At 40.9% G+C, this 18,565-nt stretch overlaps 1 protein-coding gene across 41 annotated transcripts in view; it reads right to left on the bottom strand.

The window, feature by feature from the left end:
* FHIT (fragile histidine triad diadenosine triphosphatase) overlaps nucleotides 1–18,565 on the bottom strand; it is a 1,651,033-nt gene that overhangs the window by 628,514 nt on the left and 1,003,954 nt on the right. For 10 of the 41 annotated variants that reach the window (XM_081524706.1, XM_081524701.1, XM_081524699.1 and 7 more), the window contains exon 2: nucleotides 6,052–6,096. The exons of 26 other annotated variants lie outside the window; for them this stretch is intronic. The gene's annotated coding sequence lies outside the window, so the exon portion shown is untranslated. Of the gene's footprint in view, nucleotides 1–6,051; nucleotides 6,097–15,462; nucleotides 15,549–18,565 lie in introns of all 41 variants that reach the window. 5 more of the 41 variants (XM_081524711.1, XM_081524709.1, XM_081524712.1 and 2 more) reach the window with 2 other exon arrangements.

Below are 18,565 nucleotides of genomic sequence, written 5' to 3'. Positions count from 1 at the left end.
AAATCATTCTGGGACGACATATATCAACCCCTCTAAAACACCCAACCCATTTCTAGGAATTTATCCTAAGGACATAATTGGACAAGCGCCTAAGAGATGTATGTACAAGGTTGTTTGCTGCCGTGCTCTTTACAGAAGCAAAAGCTTGGAAACACATCAATTTCAGTTTTGTTGCCCTCCGAGCCAGATTGCAAAATCTTATTTACCCCTGTTACAATTACATCATGCCACCTAACGCCAGGGGCAGACTGTACATGGCTGTCAGCTAAAGGAACATCGCAGTCCTGAGGGCTTTGGAAAACAGAAAGCCGCCATCGTATGCATTTTCAAACAGAAGATCCAGCGCCCAGTCTTGCTCACATCTCTTAGTTCTCTGAAAGGTGGCCAGACCTAAGTTTCATTGCACAAAGAGGACCTCAGCCACTCCTTGTGAAAAACTCTTTTAAGTCCTCCACATGCCAGGGTGTGGGTTTGAAGACACTGCAAGATCTAAGTCCTGCCAAGCCCTCAGCCAACCTACTGCTGTTCCTCACCCACACTGTGCTCCAGCCCCACTGGACTGCACCAGGTACTCTTATCTTTAGACCTCTGCACATGCCGTCCATTCATTTGTCCTTGGCCTAGAATACCCTTTCCCTGCTGGCTCAGATGGTAAAGAATCTGCCTGCCAATGCAGGAGACCTGGGTTCGATCCCTGGATTGGGAAGATTCCCTGGAGAAGGGAATGGCTACCCACTACCCACTCCAGCATTGTTGCTTGGAGAATTCCACGGACAGAGGAGCCTGGTGGGCTATAGTCCCTGGGGTCACAAAGAGTCAGACACAATTCAGTGACTCACACTAATACCCTTTCTTAACTCCTCAGCTCAGTTTCTCCTGACCTTACTCCTCTCGCACACCTTCCATGATTGGACCCAGATGTCCTCTGCCCATGCATGGGTTTTCACGTTTGTTATTCCTTTACACATGATACTTTAGCTGTCTGTTTCCTTATCTGTCTTCCCCAAGGGACGGTAAAGCACTTTGGAGGCAGGGAATATGACTTGTTCATGTTTCGGAAGACAAAAAAAAATTTGGGGGCCATCTCCACCCTCTACTCCCATGCCTGCCCTGGGATGCTAGTATTCAGTGGTTTCTTTCCCACTCCCAATTCCATAATCTGGAAACAGACACCACTGACTCAGGAAGACCACCCTCAGAACCGCTTCTCCTGCTTCTCCCACATTATTAAGGTACGATAGTCCTGAATGCACAGACCCCTTCTTACCAGTTCTATCATGTACACAAAATGAGGGGTGGGCTGAACAGAGGAGATACAAAGTAGCACAAGCACCATCAGGCTATTTTATTCCTCAGGGCTTCTGCAGCATCATAACACCACAGGTGTGCATGGATTTACCTCTACTAGACGTCACGTACCACTCTAAGCACTTACATACATTAGTTCATGTGGTATTCACAACCCCCTGCGGAGGCATGTCCCACTACTGTCTACATCAGATGTGCTCAAGTCCGACTCTTTGCAACCCCATGGACTGTAGCCCGCCAGGCTCCTCTGTCTGTGGAAATTTTCAGGCAAGAATATTGGAGTGGGTTGCCATTTCCTCCTCCAGGAGATCTTCCCAACCCAGGGATCAAGCCCACATCTCCAGCATCTCCTGCCCTGTCAGGTGGATTCTTTACCACTGTGCCACCTAGGCAGCCCTCTACTTCAGACAGGAGAGAATAAGAAAAATCACTCACAGTCCCCAAGCTTCTAAAAGGCGAAGGTGGGTTTGAATCCAGACAGCCTGGCTGCCACATCCATGCCTTTAAACATCAAGCAATGCTGCCTCTCCAACAGACCTGGGGTGGTTTAGCCCCTGGGCCAAAGGAGAGGGGTTAGACTATACCATCAGAGCAATGGAGGAAAATGTGAGATGAGGTTATCATCAGAGAGGAAACTGACTCAGGCTGAGGAACAGAAAGGGAAACAAATGGACACAGCGGAACAGAAATGGACAAAGATGAGAGGGACAAAGTAGCTCAACAGCTGCATCATTTTCCTCCCTGAAGGCATGGCATGAGCTGGGACTAGATATTAATAATCACTACACTCCTGAAGCTCACACAGGCAGACAGAGTGTGGGGGAACCCCTAAGGGGATGAAGCGATGGCCAAGTAGCTCACTGGGTGATTCTCCTCCCAATCATTCCAGGAATCCCCTGGTATGAAAATGCAACTATTTCAGGGAGAACCACGTTTAATAATACATGACTTTAGACAACCAAATTCTATATCTCTAAGCCAATCTGCCACTCCCTCCACCTCTAACACAACCAGGAATTTACTCTCCAGAAACAAAGATGACAGATACAAAAGCAGAAACACTGAGACATTATCACAACTGACTCAGAGAAACATTTGTACCCCCTCCCCTTATCTGAAAACTTGCCTTAGCTGACATCATGTCTGCTCCCAGACGTCACTTAACAAAAGACTTTAGAAACTTCAGGAACAATTTATTTAAAGAAAACTCCATTTCCAGGATCCTATGACTGTATTCCAAGGTAATAAAATATAAATGAGAATAAAGAACAAGCTAATAAACTGAATTGAAGGCTGCATTTCAATAATAAGGTTTGGGAGCCATTTACTCGCCACGTGTATCTCACTCTCCTGACTTAAAATATCATCTGAATTACTTAACGGAGATGAAAGCTGGTGCTGCTTCTGTTATCCGATGGAGATGCTTTTTGGAGTTGAACAATGTGACATTTGCTTCAGAGCGTTTCTATCTGATCAATACGTAATGCTAAATGTGATTTAAAATCAATTTAATTGTACTGTTGCTCTCCCCATGAGTCAAGGGGGAAACAAAGGTAACATCTGAGATATGAAACCATTCAACTATTTCCCAAAGAAGGCATAGATCTCGTTTCTAATGAAGTCCAAGACATAGATACAGTTGGGTTCATACTACAAACTTCACATTAGGAAATGAATTGTGCTGAAGCAGCTAGGATACTGTACCCTGAAATGTATACAGCAACTCTGTTTCTTGTTTCCAACCCATTTAATTATTAAAAGCTTCTCTACTTGCTCTAAATTTTTTTCCTAATTACAGGAAATGTAAAAAGAAAAAAAGTCTAATAATACATGTAATACATATATTTAATTCCATACAGTATTAAATATTTCCTAAAGATTCCTCTATGTAATTCTTGCTGCCCTACATATTTTCCATATATAATTTGCAGTAATTATACATGGAGAGCTAACCTTGAGTGTTTACAATGGTATGGACTTGGTGATACCAAAAGCATCCACCTGTTTGACCAACAGTAACTGACTCCCAACTCTGTGCCAGGTTATACTATTTACACTCAAGGAATATTCGGCTTACAGAGATTTTAAAAGCAGACAAATTGGAACTCAAGTATCTTTTGATGCAACAGAATCTAGAGACTCTATATAAGAATGCTTACACAACCAAAACAGCCAGTAAGTTTCACTTGAACGTCAGTCCAAATTTCAAGCTTCTTAACTCATAAAAAATTACATATTTATTAAACCAATGACTATTCATGGTTAACAGTAGCTATAGCCTCTGAGTAATAGTTACTATTTTTTTCCTGCCTGGGATTCAAGCAACTGTGCAACTATGATACTTAAAGAAGAGCAATTTTTAATGCCTTTTCTAGCAGCAATTGAAAATAGCCCTCTACAACATACCCATGCAAAATATCCCTATTTTAAAAATTTGGATTTAATTTACAAAATTATAAAATAACTAAATAAAGTTGTATTAAAAGACTACCTAAAGTACTAGTAGTAGTTAATCAAGATAGAAGTATTTCGCTTTATAAGAATAAAGCATATGACTCAGTTATACCCACAGGACAACCCACCCTTGTGACTTGTAAAGTAAAAAAAAAAAAAAAGTAGTCCACAAAAAAATTTGCAAGTTTTATGGGTTTTGTGTTGGAACAGAGACAAAATGATATTTCATACACCTAGAATTTGAAAATGTCTTTAGAAGTTGTCATCACACTTTGAACAAGGAAAACTTGAATTGTACCAACAGTTTCTAAAAAAATTCTCTCCCTAAGTATGTTCTGACAAATGGTCCCAGATTATTGTTCCCTCTTGACACAGATTCAGACTACACTGGGTTGATGCCAGTCAATGTAGTAGCTCTTCTGCTGGGTATTTGATGATCCCTGTTTTCTTTTTGGCAAAGCACCCTCATAGGTTTAAACATGGTTCACTATGCCCTAAACAAGGACCTAGAGTTGTGCTGTCCTGTAGGGTAGCCACTAACCACACGTCATTATCGTATACGTGATATATGGCCAGTCTACATCACGTGCTGTTTATCTAAAATACACACTCAATTTCAAAGACTGATCACAGAAAAAGAATACAAAATATCACATTAATTTTTTAAAACTGATTACACATTTAAGTATTTGAGATACCAGGTTGAATAAACTATATTAAAATTAAATTCAATTAGCGACTTCACTTTCACTTTTCACTTTGATGCATTGGAGAAGGAAATGGTAACCCACTCCACTGTTCTTGCCTGGAGAATCCCAGGGATGGGGGGAGCCTGGTGGGCTGCCGTCTATGGGGGTCGCACAGAGTCGGACACGACTGAAGTGACTTAGCAGCAGCAGCAGCAGCAGCATACCTTTTTACTTTTTAGATGTGATGATTAGAAAATGTAAAAATTACATTTGTGGCTTGCCTTTTATTTCTACTGGGTATGGGTATAGAGGGTAAAAAATAAAGATGATGAGCTCCCATTTCTGGCTAATTTTTTTTTTTTTTTTTAATTTGTCATATCACCAGTTATATTTTTTTTCAGATTAAACATGCACATTTTCACACAGAACATATTCTGACAGAAGACATGAGAAGCGTGTGCTTTCTATCATAATGATTATTTTTTAGATAACAACAGCTGTTTGCCTATACAAGCAAAAGACTGTTTTTCCACATACCACCAAGTACTAGCGTTCAATCATGAAAGAAACATAATTTCTCCCTGGACTTTCCCCACATGGTACACATCAGTAGCAAGCTGTGCACGCGTATGTAGTCTGAAAATATGAACCAAGTTGGGGCCGCTTTCTGGCTGACGACTTTGCCCCTTCTCTCTTAATATGGCAAATACAGAGTGCGCACATCAGGCTGACAGAGAAGCAAGTGAATCATTAAGGCCTGTACAAAACCCACACAGGATAGATGAGCACCATTTTTGCTCTTTCTTGCAGAGGAGACTAGAAGACATTTATCCTCTGATGGAGTACGAAAACATTGAGTAAAAGTCAACTATTAAAGAACATATAGTTTGTTTTATGACACTTAAAGAGTCGCTTGAAAGTCTCACAATTCTCATGATTCCATCAATCATATTGTGTAATTAAAAATGCATTGTGGGGCTATCATTAAAAAAATCTACAAATAATAAATGCTGGAGAAGGTATGGAGAAAAGGGAACCCTCTTCCCTGCTGGTAGGAATATAAATTGATACAAGCACTGTGGAGATCAGTATGAGAGTGCCTTGAAAAATGAAAAATAGAACTACCGTATGACCCAGCAATCCTACTACTAGGCATATACCCAGAGAAAACCATAATTCCAAAAGGTACTTGCCTCCCAATGTTCAGTGCAGCACTATTCACAAAAGACATGACATGGAAACAACCTAAATGCCCATCAACAGAAGAATGGATAAATACGTGGTACATACATGCAATGGAATATTACTCAGCCATGAAAAGGAATGAAACTGGGTCATTTATAGAGACATGGATGGACCAAGAGACTGTCATATATAGTGAAGTCAGAAAGACAAAAACAAATACTGTCTATTAATGCATTTATATGGAGTCTAGAAACATGGTATAGACAATCTTATTTGCAAAACAGAAACAGAGACAAAGACATAGAGAACAAATGTATGGACCCCAAATGAGGGAAGGGAGGTGGGAGGAATCAAGAGATTGAGATTGATATATATAAATTACTTATACTATGTATGAAATGGTAACTCACGAGACCTTATTGAATAGCTCAGGGAACTCTACTCATTCCTCTGTGGTGACCTAAATGGGAAGAAAATACAAAAGAGAGGGAATATATGTATGGATATATACATACACAACATTGTAAAGTAATTATACTCCAATAAAAATAAAAAAAAAAACCTCTTCTGTCAAAATTTAATTAGATCGGTGCTATTCAAAATGAAAGCCAACAGCCACATGTGGCTATTTACATTTAAATGAACTAAAGTAAGAAATGTGGTTCCTCAGTGTAGGCATTATTTAAAGTTTTATTGAAGAACAGTTGATTTACAATGTTATGTTAATTTCTGTTATAAAGCAAAATGATTCGGTTATACACATATGTATTCTTTTTCATATTCTTTTCCATTATGGTTTATCACAGGATGCTGAATATAATTCCCTGAGCTAAATAGTAGGACCCTGTTGTTTATCCATCCTATATATGACCGTTTGCATCTGCTGATCCCAAGCTCCTAATCCTTCCCTTCTTCTCCCCTTGCCCCTTCACTCTGGGCAACCACAAGTCTGTTCTCTATGTCTGTGAGTCTGTTTCATAGATATGCTCATTTGCATTACATTGTAGACTCAACATGTAAGTCATATTATATGGTATTTGTCTCTCGGTAAATTTCAAGTATTAAATAATTGCATGTGGCTGGTAGCTACTACAGAAGATGGTGTAGAACATTTAAGAATGTTCTATGCATCAATGTTCAATGCATCATTGAAGAAATTTCTGTTGGACAGGGTCAAATTAGACAGCATGGAAAAAATTATCAATCCAAAAAACTTAAAAAAGAAAAAAGTAAGATGGAGACAGGCATGTGACTGGAATGCAAACCAAGGGACTATTTTTAAACAAAACATATTCCATCACTGGAGACAAGAAAGTAAAGTAAGTGGACAGAAATTTCATTTATAAATACTGGTTTGATACTTGCCATGCCTACACTCAGACTACAACTAGGCAAAGACATAGCTAAGGATGAACTCCAGCTTTCCTTTTGTGAAAGAGAAAGCTAGTCTTGGTGATATTTTCCCCTGGGCTAAGTTCACAGCTGAGACACTGACTCTCTCCTTAATGAGATAAATTGTGGTGTTATGCATGCGTTAGAGAATAAATGCTTTTTTTAATATCAGGAGGTAGGAAAAACAACAATACTACGTTCATTTTCCCTTTCGTCTCACCTACTAGGGAGAACTGAAGCAATATCAGGGAGTTAAGACAGTCAGACAATGGTTAAAAGCCTGGCTCTGGAATTCAGGAGACTGGTTTTTGTGGTTTCACTTTTCTGGTTATGTGAGCTTGCCCTATGCCTCCATGTCCCCACCTGCACAGCCTACAAGAGAAAACATCTTAATAATTCTTGGGGCACACAAGTTCTGACAAAAGGAGTTCTTACCAAACTCAACTCTTCTTCAGTTCAGTACAGTTGTTCAGTCATGTCCAATTCTTTGAGATCCCATGAACCACAGCACGCCAGACCACCCTGTCCATCACCAACTCCTGGAGTCCACCCAAACCCATGTCCATTGAGTCAGTGATGCCATCCAACCATCTCATCCTCTGTTGTCCCCTTCTACTGCCCTCAATCTTTCCCAGCATCAGGGTCTTTTCAAATGAGTCAGCTCTTCACATCAGGTGGCCAAAGTATTGGAGTTTCAGCTTCAACATCAGTCCTACCAATGAACAGCCAGGACTGATCTCCTTTAGGATGGACTGGCTGGATCTCCTTGCAGTCCAAGGGACCTCAAGAGTCTTCTCCAACACCACAGTTCAAAAGCATCAATTCTTCAGCGCTCAGCTTTCTTCACAGTCCAACTTTCACATCCATACATGACTACTGGAAAGATCACAGCCTTGATTAGACGGACCTATGTTGGCAAAGTAATGTCTCTGCTTTTTAATATGCTGTCTAGGTTGGTCATAACTTTCCTTCCAAGGAGTAAGCATCTTTTAATTTCATGGCTGCAGTCACCATCAGCAGTGATTTTGGAGCCAGAAAAATAAAGTCAGCCACTGTTTCCACTATTTTCCAATCTATTTGCCATGAAGTGATGGGACTGGATGCCATGATCTTAGTTTTCTGAATGTTGAGCTTTAAGCCAACTTTTTCACTCTCCTCTTTCACTTTCATCAAGAGGCTCTGTAGTTCTTCTTCACTTTCTGCCATAAGGATGGTGTCATCTGCATATGAGGTTATTGATATTTCCCCCAGCAATCTTGATTCCAGCTTGTGTTTCTTCCAGCCCAGCATTTCTCATGATGTACTCTGCATATAAGCTAAATAAGTAGGGTGACAATATACAGCCTTGATGTACTCCTTTTCCTATTTGGAACCAGTCTGTTGTTCCATGTCCAGTTCTAACTGTTCCTTCCTGACCTGCATACACATTTCTGAAGAGGCAGGTCAGGTGGTCTGGTATTCCCATCTCTTTCAGAACTTTCCACAGTTTATTGTGATCCACACAGTCAAAGGCTTTGGCATAGTCAATAAAGCAGAAACAGATATTTTTCTGGAACTCTCTTGCTTTTTCGATCATCCAGCGGATGTTGACAACTCTTATTTTGATGATAATTATTAATTTTAAAAATGCCTAGCAATTTAATCATGGTGGTTTAGTCAGTAAGTCGTGTCCGACTCTTTGTGATCCCATGAATCGTAGCCCACCAGGCTCCTCTGTCCATGACATTTTCCAGACAAGAATACTGGAGTGGGTTGCCATTTCCTTCTCCAGGGGATCTTCCTGACCCAGGGATAGAACCTAGGTCTCCTGCATTGCTGGCAGATTCTTTACTGACTGAGCCACCAGGGAAGCCCAATTGTCATAGTGGATAGAAGTAAGTACAACTTAAGTGACAATATGACACAACTATGGCAGTAATACCACAAACTGCCTGTATCCCCCACAGGCTGCTTTCAAGTTGCACAAGCTGCTAGCATTGTACTGTATACAATACAATTCCTGCTAGCATTGTACTATATACAATACTATATACTATATACAATTTCCAGTACAGTGAGTTGCTCTAAAAACTCTGGGTTATGGTACCAGAAGAAAGGACTGAAATGAGAAATGAGACAGATACTAAAATCTTCCTTGGGAGACTACCTGAGATATGGGATCACTTAGGATTTCCAAAGAATCGAACATAGCACAAGCATGAGGCCCTGGAACATTTGAGAGCTTCCTCAAGAAAACAGTTTTCATCCATGGCCACTGGATACAATCAAATTTAGAGAATTCCTTGTAAAGACACTGAAGTGCACCATTACTGTCAAGCCTGAGCATTTCCAGGTTTGAAAAATCACATATCCAAATTGTCTTTTGTAAAAAAAAAAAAGAAAAATCCTTAACAATTTTTTCCCATTTGTGTAAAGACCTGGAGAAAAGTGTCACATCCCAGCAGCAGCAGCAGAAGGCAAGACGAAACAAATTTCCTACAGAAGCTTTGACAAACAGAATCATAAATATGTTCTGCATCAATAAAATTAATCATAGGAAACTGCCCCAATTCTGCCACATTCCACTTCAAGACCATAGCTTTTCCATTAATCGCCACTACCCTGGAGACATGCCTAACATTGTAACAGTACACGATAGACCATATGTGCTCAATTTTCTACAACAGTCTGTACTACAAAAAAAACTATCTTACTGTCTCTACAAATCATCTAAACATTCAAAAATTTCAATAGTTTAATATCTAAACTGTATACACTAGATTATCTCTTTTACCTGGAATTGACAGAAAAATCCTTCATCACACTCTGTCTTCCAAAAGTGAGTTCAGGAAAGACAGTAAAGAGTTCCAGTTACTAAACTTGTTAGATTCGGCTCAAGAGAGAGACAGCACGTGCTGTTTTCTGTAGGATATGACATATCTGCAGAACTCCAGTGCACACAGAAAACCATGACGCATCACGGTAGCAGTGTCATGGGGACTGAACAGTGGATTTATTTATTAGAGCACATAAGTGACCAGCTGGTATATAAAGCATCAACTGCAGAGTCAGCCTTCCCTCAGAAGGAGAGTGGAAAGAGGTTGTGGCTGCGGGAGTCAGATAGGTCCGCCTCTAACGGTCCCTCTTCCTTAAGTACGTAATACCTGTGTGATCTCAGTTTCCTCAACTCTGGAGAAAAGGCAACAATGCATCCTTTCCAGACTTTACACGGGAAGCGGAGAAAGTGACCAACACGATAACAGAAGATGCCATCTGGTATATAAAGAAATGATGGATTGGGCGATCCATTCCCCATGTCCTGGCAGGTGTCACTTACCAGTCTCCGCATCTTCTGTTTCTGTTATGGATGTGTAAACATACACATTTACACATTTCTATCAGGGTTACTCAGGTGGTTCAGTGGTAATGAATCTGTTTGCCAATGCAGGAGATGCAGGTTCGATCCCTGGGTCAGGAAGATCCCCTGGAGAAGGGACTGGCAAGCCACTCTAGTATTCTTGCCTGGGAAATCCCATAGATGGAGGAGGCTGGTGGTTTACAGTCTACGGGGTCACAAAGAGGATTTAGCAACTGAGCAAAGCACAGTATGTATATTTCTATTTTGATGGATTTAATCACTGAAATGCATGCATAAGCAAATTTGTATGTGTATATGCACTTGTTGTTTTTTTTAATTAGTTTATCTATTTTTTAACTTTACAATATTGTATTTGTTTTGCCATACATTGACGTGAATCCACCATGGGTGTACATGTGTTCCCCTTCCAGAACCCCCCTCCCCATCTCATCCCTCTGGGTCATCCCAGTGCACCAGCCCCGAGCACCGTGTATCATGCCTGGCATTGAAGCATGTAAATTATCATATGTGAAACGAATCGACAGTCTAGGTTCAATGCACTTGTGTTTTTATATATAAAATAACTGACTTTTGCTCTTTGATCTTCAAATATTTTCTTTGGATAGCAACTTTTCTTTCCTGTTTTGTTTCTGGATTTGGATGTCAAGATCAAAAGCAACTTAGCTCCCTCCCCACCCCCTACCCAAATCCCCAAACTCTCATGAAAGTGAAAGTGTTAGTCGATCAGTGGTGTCCCGACTCTTTACAACCCCATGGACTGTGGTCTGCCAGGCTCCTTTGTCCATGGAATTCTCCAGGCTAGAATACCGTAGTGGATTTCCATTACCTTCTCCAGGGGACCTTTCCGACCCAGGGATCGAACGCGGGTCTCCTGCGTTGCAGGCAGTTTATGATCTGAGCCACCAGGAAAGCCCACCCCCACCTCCCAAATCTCTCTCATATTCGTTAACTAAGAAGTCATTCGTTTTGCAGCAACATGCTGTATTTCTTTTCCATACATTAAATCAGAGGAGAACGTCTCAAAGCAAAACGTTTATTTTGAGTTCTCACCTAATAAATCCATGGAAGGTAAGAAAGTTTTCAGACACCAGTCATTTTCGTAATTCTACCTCCGAAGTGCTCAGCACACACAGCTTTTCTGTTGCAATCAGCTCCCAACACCTCAAGTGTATGTCAGAGGAATTCTTGAGCCCATCAACTCACCCAAGCTCCTTACTTATTCTAATTTACCCTCTTGAATTTTATTTCCTCCCTCAGAAGAAAAAAGAAGCCCATCTGCTAGAAGGAAATATTTGTAGCCAACATGACAAAAGTGGAATCCTTGCTTCCTAACAGCTGTGAATCAAAACAGGAGTGACTGAAATTAACTACATTGTGCTCTGGAGCAGATGTGCGCTCAGATACTGACTCAAGCTCTTTTGTTTCAAGGCACCCTGTGTAAATCATCCATAGGCAGCACGGTGGGTCATATTCTCACCTCACTGTTATTCATGCTAATTCTTAATGTCCCTGAACTACTGCAGACTTCAAAATTCTTTAAAAATAAAAAGTTTAAGATCTTTCTTTTTTTTTTTTTTTCCCCAAAACAGAGATTCTGAAAGTTGCCAATCACTCACTACAAGTCTTGACTAAACAGATGGGTTTTGACACGTCTGGTTTGATTTTAAATGCAAACATGTCAATTTATGCTCTGGCACAGGTTCTTCTGTCTCTAAATCTTTTGGGGGGTATAGAAGGTTTTTTTTTTCTTTCTTAAGTTTCGTTTTCTAAACTCAGTTGTTCCTATATTAGCATTAATGCCAACAGAGATCTTATCACAGAAATAGCTATATAATCCCTATATTTTAATCTAGTGGTCTTAAGTAATTTTAAATTGTGAAATGAAAATATTTCCTGTCATATCAATAAACAAGAAAAGCCATCAGCGATTTCTAGCCTCCAAATGTGAATGAGGGCTCCCAAAACTGAGATCCAGTGGATGCTACCACCCCACAAGGTGATCCCTGAGGAGCTGGGGGAATGCAAGAAGTAAGGTGAACAAGGAAATAGGATTGGCCCCCGATAGCTGAGATGCATATGAAAGGAATGAATTCAGTGAACCCAGAGGCTTGCGTCTTCCCATACACGGAATGCAAAATTCCTTAACTTGGTACCTGATCTTTGATGTTCAGACTGCCTGCTCCCTTTGTTGCAAACTTATATATAGCCTGAATTCCCCTCCTGTCTCCTTGAAGCAGATTTCTCAGAACTACCGAGATGCTGTCTCCAGGGCTCAGAGTGCGAAACATTCCCACCAAATAAAGTAACTCTATACTTTCAGGTTGTGACTATATTTTTTTAGTCAACAAAATCATTACTAAAAACTCAACAAAATAAACTCCAAGTGAGAGAAGAGACACATGCGATTGAAGTTACACATTTATATGAATGTAAAGGTACCAAAAAAAAAAAAAAAGTCAGGCTTGCTGTCTTGGTGACTCTTTCTGTACTCGATAAATATATATTATGTTCATACAGCCAGAACTAGCAAGTAAGAGGCACTTGACCTCTAATTTTTGTTCTTGTTCCCATGACAGACATTGGGAATCCACTGTGGTACTTCTGCCATCATTGCCTTCCAGATGCACCGGACTCGATGAGCAGCTCTTGTGAGATACTGTTAGGGGAAGCACACTGACTGAAACCGCCCACCCTGGCCAGGCACCATAGTAACCATTTGCATGAGTTGTTTTACGACAGGAGGTCCTGCTAAGGAACATGGAACTAATAAGCCACCACCAACCAGAAGAGCTCGGGAAAGGTCAAAAAGAGACACTACATGTCCGACCACCTCCCAGAATCCTTCTCTCTGGCATCCATCTTGGCTGAACAAGGCGTGCAACAGCAGGAAGGCCTCTGAATCAGAATGATTGGCTAAAGACAACCTGGAAACTAATCCCATCACCAATAAAATCTCTTGCTTTGTCAGCACATGTGTCTCCTCAGACAATTCATTTCCAAGTGTTAGACAGAAGCCCAGTTTCGGGCCCTGGAAGGGGTCCCCCTTCCTGCAACAATACTACCTTAACATCAAATACTAAATTATCCAGTTAGAAAGATGAAATGTGCACAAATGAAATGACTTGAGAATGTTCTAAGCAAAACATCAAAATACATAAGATGATAGATTACAGGATAATTACTCAATTATTGAAAGAGCCTGTTTGTTTTATTCCAGCATGGAGCAGTGTTGTTTTTGGCTGTTTATGTCCATAAAGCACATTAGTTCAAGTGGTAATTCTATAGTAAGCCTTTTTTCACAGTAATATATTGAATTTATTATTTTAGTTTAAATGATTAAATACCCAGTATAATCTTAAAAAGGTAAAATTAAAATCTGTTCGATTACAGCACTGTATTTCAAACCCACAGATATGGGAATTCTGCAGAAGTCTGAAGAATTGTGTCCACATGAAAACAATGAACAACAGAGAATGGGAAAAACAGTTTCTATCACAAATCAGAAGCACTTGTACAAAATCTTTTTAACTGCACTCTAAACTCTGTGTTAGAGCTGCGCCTTGAAAGTAACCCACTATTTATTGCTTCTCCCCTTTTCTCCCAAGACATCTTTTTCATAGGTGGAAGGTAGGACATGCTATGGGCTTAATTCTGAGAATATGCCTCTAGACAGCTCTCTCTGCTTTACAATTAGTATTATTCTTTCCCAAATTCTAGGTTAACTTCCATCTTCATTATGGGTGTTGTAGTTCTTTGTTCTTTTTGTGTTTCTGGGTATTTTAGTGAGAGGTAGGCAAAGGCTGCTAGAGAAATGCTCACAGCCCCTGGTCAGTGGCTGTATGCAGCCTGAGCTTAGTAAGCAGCTACTGAATGAAAAACTGCATGAGTGAAGTTTAAAAAGCAGAGACAGATTTCTGCATAGCAGAGCAGACAGCCGACGACTTGGTATGATTAGAAAGGTGCTGAAAAAACTGCCTTTACTTCTTGATCTAGTAGATGTTATAGAGTTCCTGGGATTCTTACTTTACGAAAATTTTGTATTTGGGCACCGAATGTTCTGTTGTCATTTTGTTTGCTGTGTTTTTTGGTAAAATATATGTGTGTATGTGAAGTGTTAGTCACTCAGTCTTGTCTGACTCTTTGCGACGCCATGGACCGTAGCCCACCAGACTCCTCTGCCCTCCCACCATACTCCTCTGTCCGTGAAATTCTCCAGGCAAGAATACTGGAGTGGGTTGCCATTCCCTTCTCCAGATTCTCTTCTCCAGGGGATCTTACTGACCCAGGGATCAAAACCAGGTCTTCTGAATTGCAGACAGATTCTTTACTGTCTGAGCCACCAGTAAAGTCACCAGGGAACCCATATGCTGCTGCTGCTGCTGCTGCTAAGTCGTTTCAGTCGTGTCCGACTCTATGCGACCCCATAGACGGCAGCCCACCAGGCTCCCCTGTCCCTGGGATTCTCCAGGCAAGAACAGTGGAGTGGGTTGCCATTTCCTTCTCCAATGCATCAAAGTGAAAAGTGAAAGTGAAGTCGCTCAGTCGTGTCCGACTCTTAGCAACCCCATGGACTGCAGCCTGCCAGGCTCCTCCGTCCATGGGATTCTCTAGGCAAGACTACTGGAGTGGGTTGCCATTGCCTCCTCCAGGGAACTCATATATATACGTGTGTGTGTGTGTGTGTATATAAATATGTCTCCAAATTTACCTTTTTTTAACTATTTTTAAGTGTATAATTCTGTGACATATATATTCACATTAATGTGAATCATCTCTTAAAAAAAACAGATTAAGTATCCTTTTCTTCTGATCAATAGCAAGATGATTCACATAATTCGGTAAAACTCTGAGTTGCTCTCTCCCTCAAGTAAAACACAAAGATTCAAAATCAACATGGAACATAGGAAGAGAAGAAGCTGGAAATTGATAAGATTTTTGTCTTTGAATAAGGAGCCAAAAATTTAACTGAGGCTTAAAAGGAGGTAAAAATATTGGCTGGAGACATTGAAAGTTGAGCATTATAGTGGATAGAAATGAAGAAAAATAGATTAGAGGAAAAATTGGAAACAAACTCACATTTGTTGGCTTTTTAAGCAAATGCTGTCACAAAGATCTCTCTCCCAACTTTCTCCAGCAATCCACCAGCAGCCCCATTTTTACATCTAATTTTGACACAGAAAAGTCACAGTACATGCCCAGAACAAATAAGGAGGAACATTTACATTCAAGACCTTATTGTTAGATTCCCACTTTTATGCTTATTAAACCCTGCTCTATTGTCATCACATAAGAAGACTGACATCCTTTAAATGAAAAATAAGCATCTATAGATGTTTGTTTCCGATATCAATTGACAGTTACCCCCTGCTGCTGCTGCTAAGTCGCTTCAGTCGTGTCCGACTCTGTGCAACCCCATAGACAGCAGCCCACCAGGCTCCGCCGTCCAAGGGATTCTCCAGGCAAGAATACTGGAGTGGGTTGCCATTTCCTTCTCCAGTGCATGCAAGGGAAAAGTGAAAGTGAAGTCGCTCAGTTGTGTCCGACTCTTAGCGACCCCATGGACTGTAGCCTACGAGGCTCCTCCGTCCATGGCATTTTCCAAGCAAGAGTGCTGGAGTGGGGTGCCATTGCCTTCTCCGCAGTTACCCCCAATCTCTTCTTACTCCCTCCTTTGCCCCATTCTTTATTCAAGAAGCTGGGCCACTTTGTATTCATTTCCTTTGGAAAGGAATGTGACAATGCAGAAAAATGAGGAAAAATGGACAATCTCTTTGACTTTTGTGAATCAATATCTAGGATATGAAGAAACAAAATGGGTTACCAAAACAAAACAAAAATAAAAGAAAATACCATGATTAAGATCATGGTTTCTCCTTACCCAATCCAAACCACCACTCTCTCCATCTAGACTACTTAGACTAGAAATAGGGAAAAGAGCAGAGTGAAAGCACGGATAACAAAGAATCAGATTCCTGGCCCCCTGGCCAGGCCTGGGAGACGGCAGAAACCTCAGCTGATATGGGGGAAGAGTAGAAAGAAGATCTGATCCCTCCTTCCATAAGGGAGAGCCTTATGAGAAGGGCACAGTTCTTCTTTCAGTCCTTTTCTGTCAGGATTTTATACACCTAACACTCCCACCCACATTTCTTAGTGCTCTAACGCAGCATGCAAGCAAGTGAAAGAGCCCTGTGCTCTAACTAGCACCATGGACAGAGCAGGAACCGTGGGACCCAGAAGCTTTGCAGACCCAGCCACATGCAGGTCTATGTTGATACCACAAAGAGGACCACACAGGACACCAGGTTTCTTCTTGATGCCAGAGTGGACAGGTGACATTGGGGACCACATGGGGCCCTGCCCCATCCTCATAAAAACCCAGGAAAGAGGAAAGAGAACCTCAACTATATCATTTCTCCCACCACCTTAATAGAATAGATATCTAAAATAAAATTAAATGACAGAAAATGGCTATTTTTGCATATCTTAGTTTGTGCAATGAATCATATCTACTATACAATACTTTAAATGTAACTCAGTATGATGAAATATTACAGACTGACAGCATAAATTGTTAGCTGTGAGTGTCTAGTACACCAACACAAATATTTCAAGGGAAATTTCTTTTGTACAGTCTGTTGAGACACTGAAAGTCGCTTGCAGTTCTGCAAGTGTGGAGAATGGAGGTTGAGGGTGGAGCAGAGGGTTGGGGCAGGAACTTATCTAATCATAAATGAAAGTGAAAGTTGCTTAGCAGTTTTGGACTCTTTGCGACCCCTTGGACTATACAGTACATGGAATTCTCCAGGTCAGAATACTGGAATGGGTAGCCTTTCCCTTCTCCAGGCGATCTCCCCAACCCAGAAATCAAACCTAGGTCTCCCGCACTGCAGGTGGATTCTTTAGCAGCTGAGCCACCAGGGAAGCCCAAGCTTATCTAAATGAATGCATTCTTTAGTAGTCTACGGCAAAATTACAGGAAGGCAGCACACAATGAAAATGGAGAGCTGTAACTCTATAGCTATAGCTCCAGTTATGTATTCTGCTGTTTGATTAGACTTCATCTGGAACAGTATGTGTAGATGTGGGGGAGAAAGAGAAAGTGTTAATTATTCTAAATGCTACCTCCCCATATATGTTACTAATACCACCCGAATCTCCCCAACACTCACTCTCTTAATTTCCCTGTAGTCTAATAATGTTTTCTTTTTTTACACTGGCCTACACTACTATTTGGGGCTTCCCAGGTAGCATAGTCATAAAGAATCCACCTGCGCTTTCCTGGTGGCTCAGATGGCAAGGAATTTGCCTGCAATGCAGGAAACTTGGGTTTGATCCTGGGGTCAGGAAGATACCCTGGAGAAGGGAGTGGCTACCCACTCCAGTATTCTTGCCTGGAGAATTCCATGAACAGAGGAGCCTAGGGTACTACAGTCCATGGGATCACAAAGAGCCGGACATGAGTAAGTAACTAATACTTTTCTTTGTTTTTCACTTTCAGGCTATAATTTAGGGCTTCCCAGAGAGCACAGTGGTAAAGAATCCATCTGACTAGCAGATCCAAGGAGTTTGACCCTTGTATCTGGAAGATCCCTTGTAGGAGAAAATGGCAACCCACTCCAGTATTCTTGCCTGCAAAATCCCATGGACAGAGGAGCCTGGCAGGCTACAGTCCATGGGGCCACAAAGAGTCAGACACGACTTAGCGATTAAACAGCAACAGCAAAATTTAAAATTAGTTAGACCTGCATCATTTTCTACAGTAGAATCTCTTTCTTTCCCCTATTTACACTCTAATTCACTATAGATGGAACTGTCCACAAGAGTAGAAAAACTTCCCTTTTCTGTTTAAAAGACCCCTTTTTAAAGTCCTGGATCCTGTTAATTTTTGATGGAAAATAACTTCTAACATTGGTGGAGAGCTAGAATTTCAATGAGCCTGCTTTGGGTGACGTGTTTATAAAATCATGTATCACTTCCTCTTGTGACCTGTCACAAAATGTGACATAACTTAACGTGACAGCTCCAATTTTAAGGATGGCATTTTGTGTTCTGCTTTCAAACTCTACAGTTTCAGTTACCCAACAGAAGTTGGCTGACCTAAGTGGAGCAGACGGGGAACTGTTAACAGGTTGCCAACTTTAAATGAGTGTGGAGCAGCTTAGTGTATCTCTAGAATAAT

The sequence above is a fragment of the Giraffa tippelskirchi genome, chromosome 9, assembly GCF_054371585.1.
Source record: "Giraffa tippelskirchi isolate mGirTip1 chromosome 9, T2T-mGirTip1v1.2.pri, whole genome shotgun sequence".
Classification (NCBI taxonomy): domain Eukaryota; kingdom Metazoa; phylum Chordata; class Mammalia; order Artiodactyla; family Giraffidae; genus Giraffa; species Giraffa tippelskirchi.
Note: the sequence above shows the minus strand (reverse complement) of the source record. Positions and strands in the feature narration are given on the sequence as shown.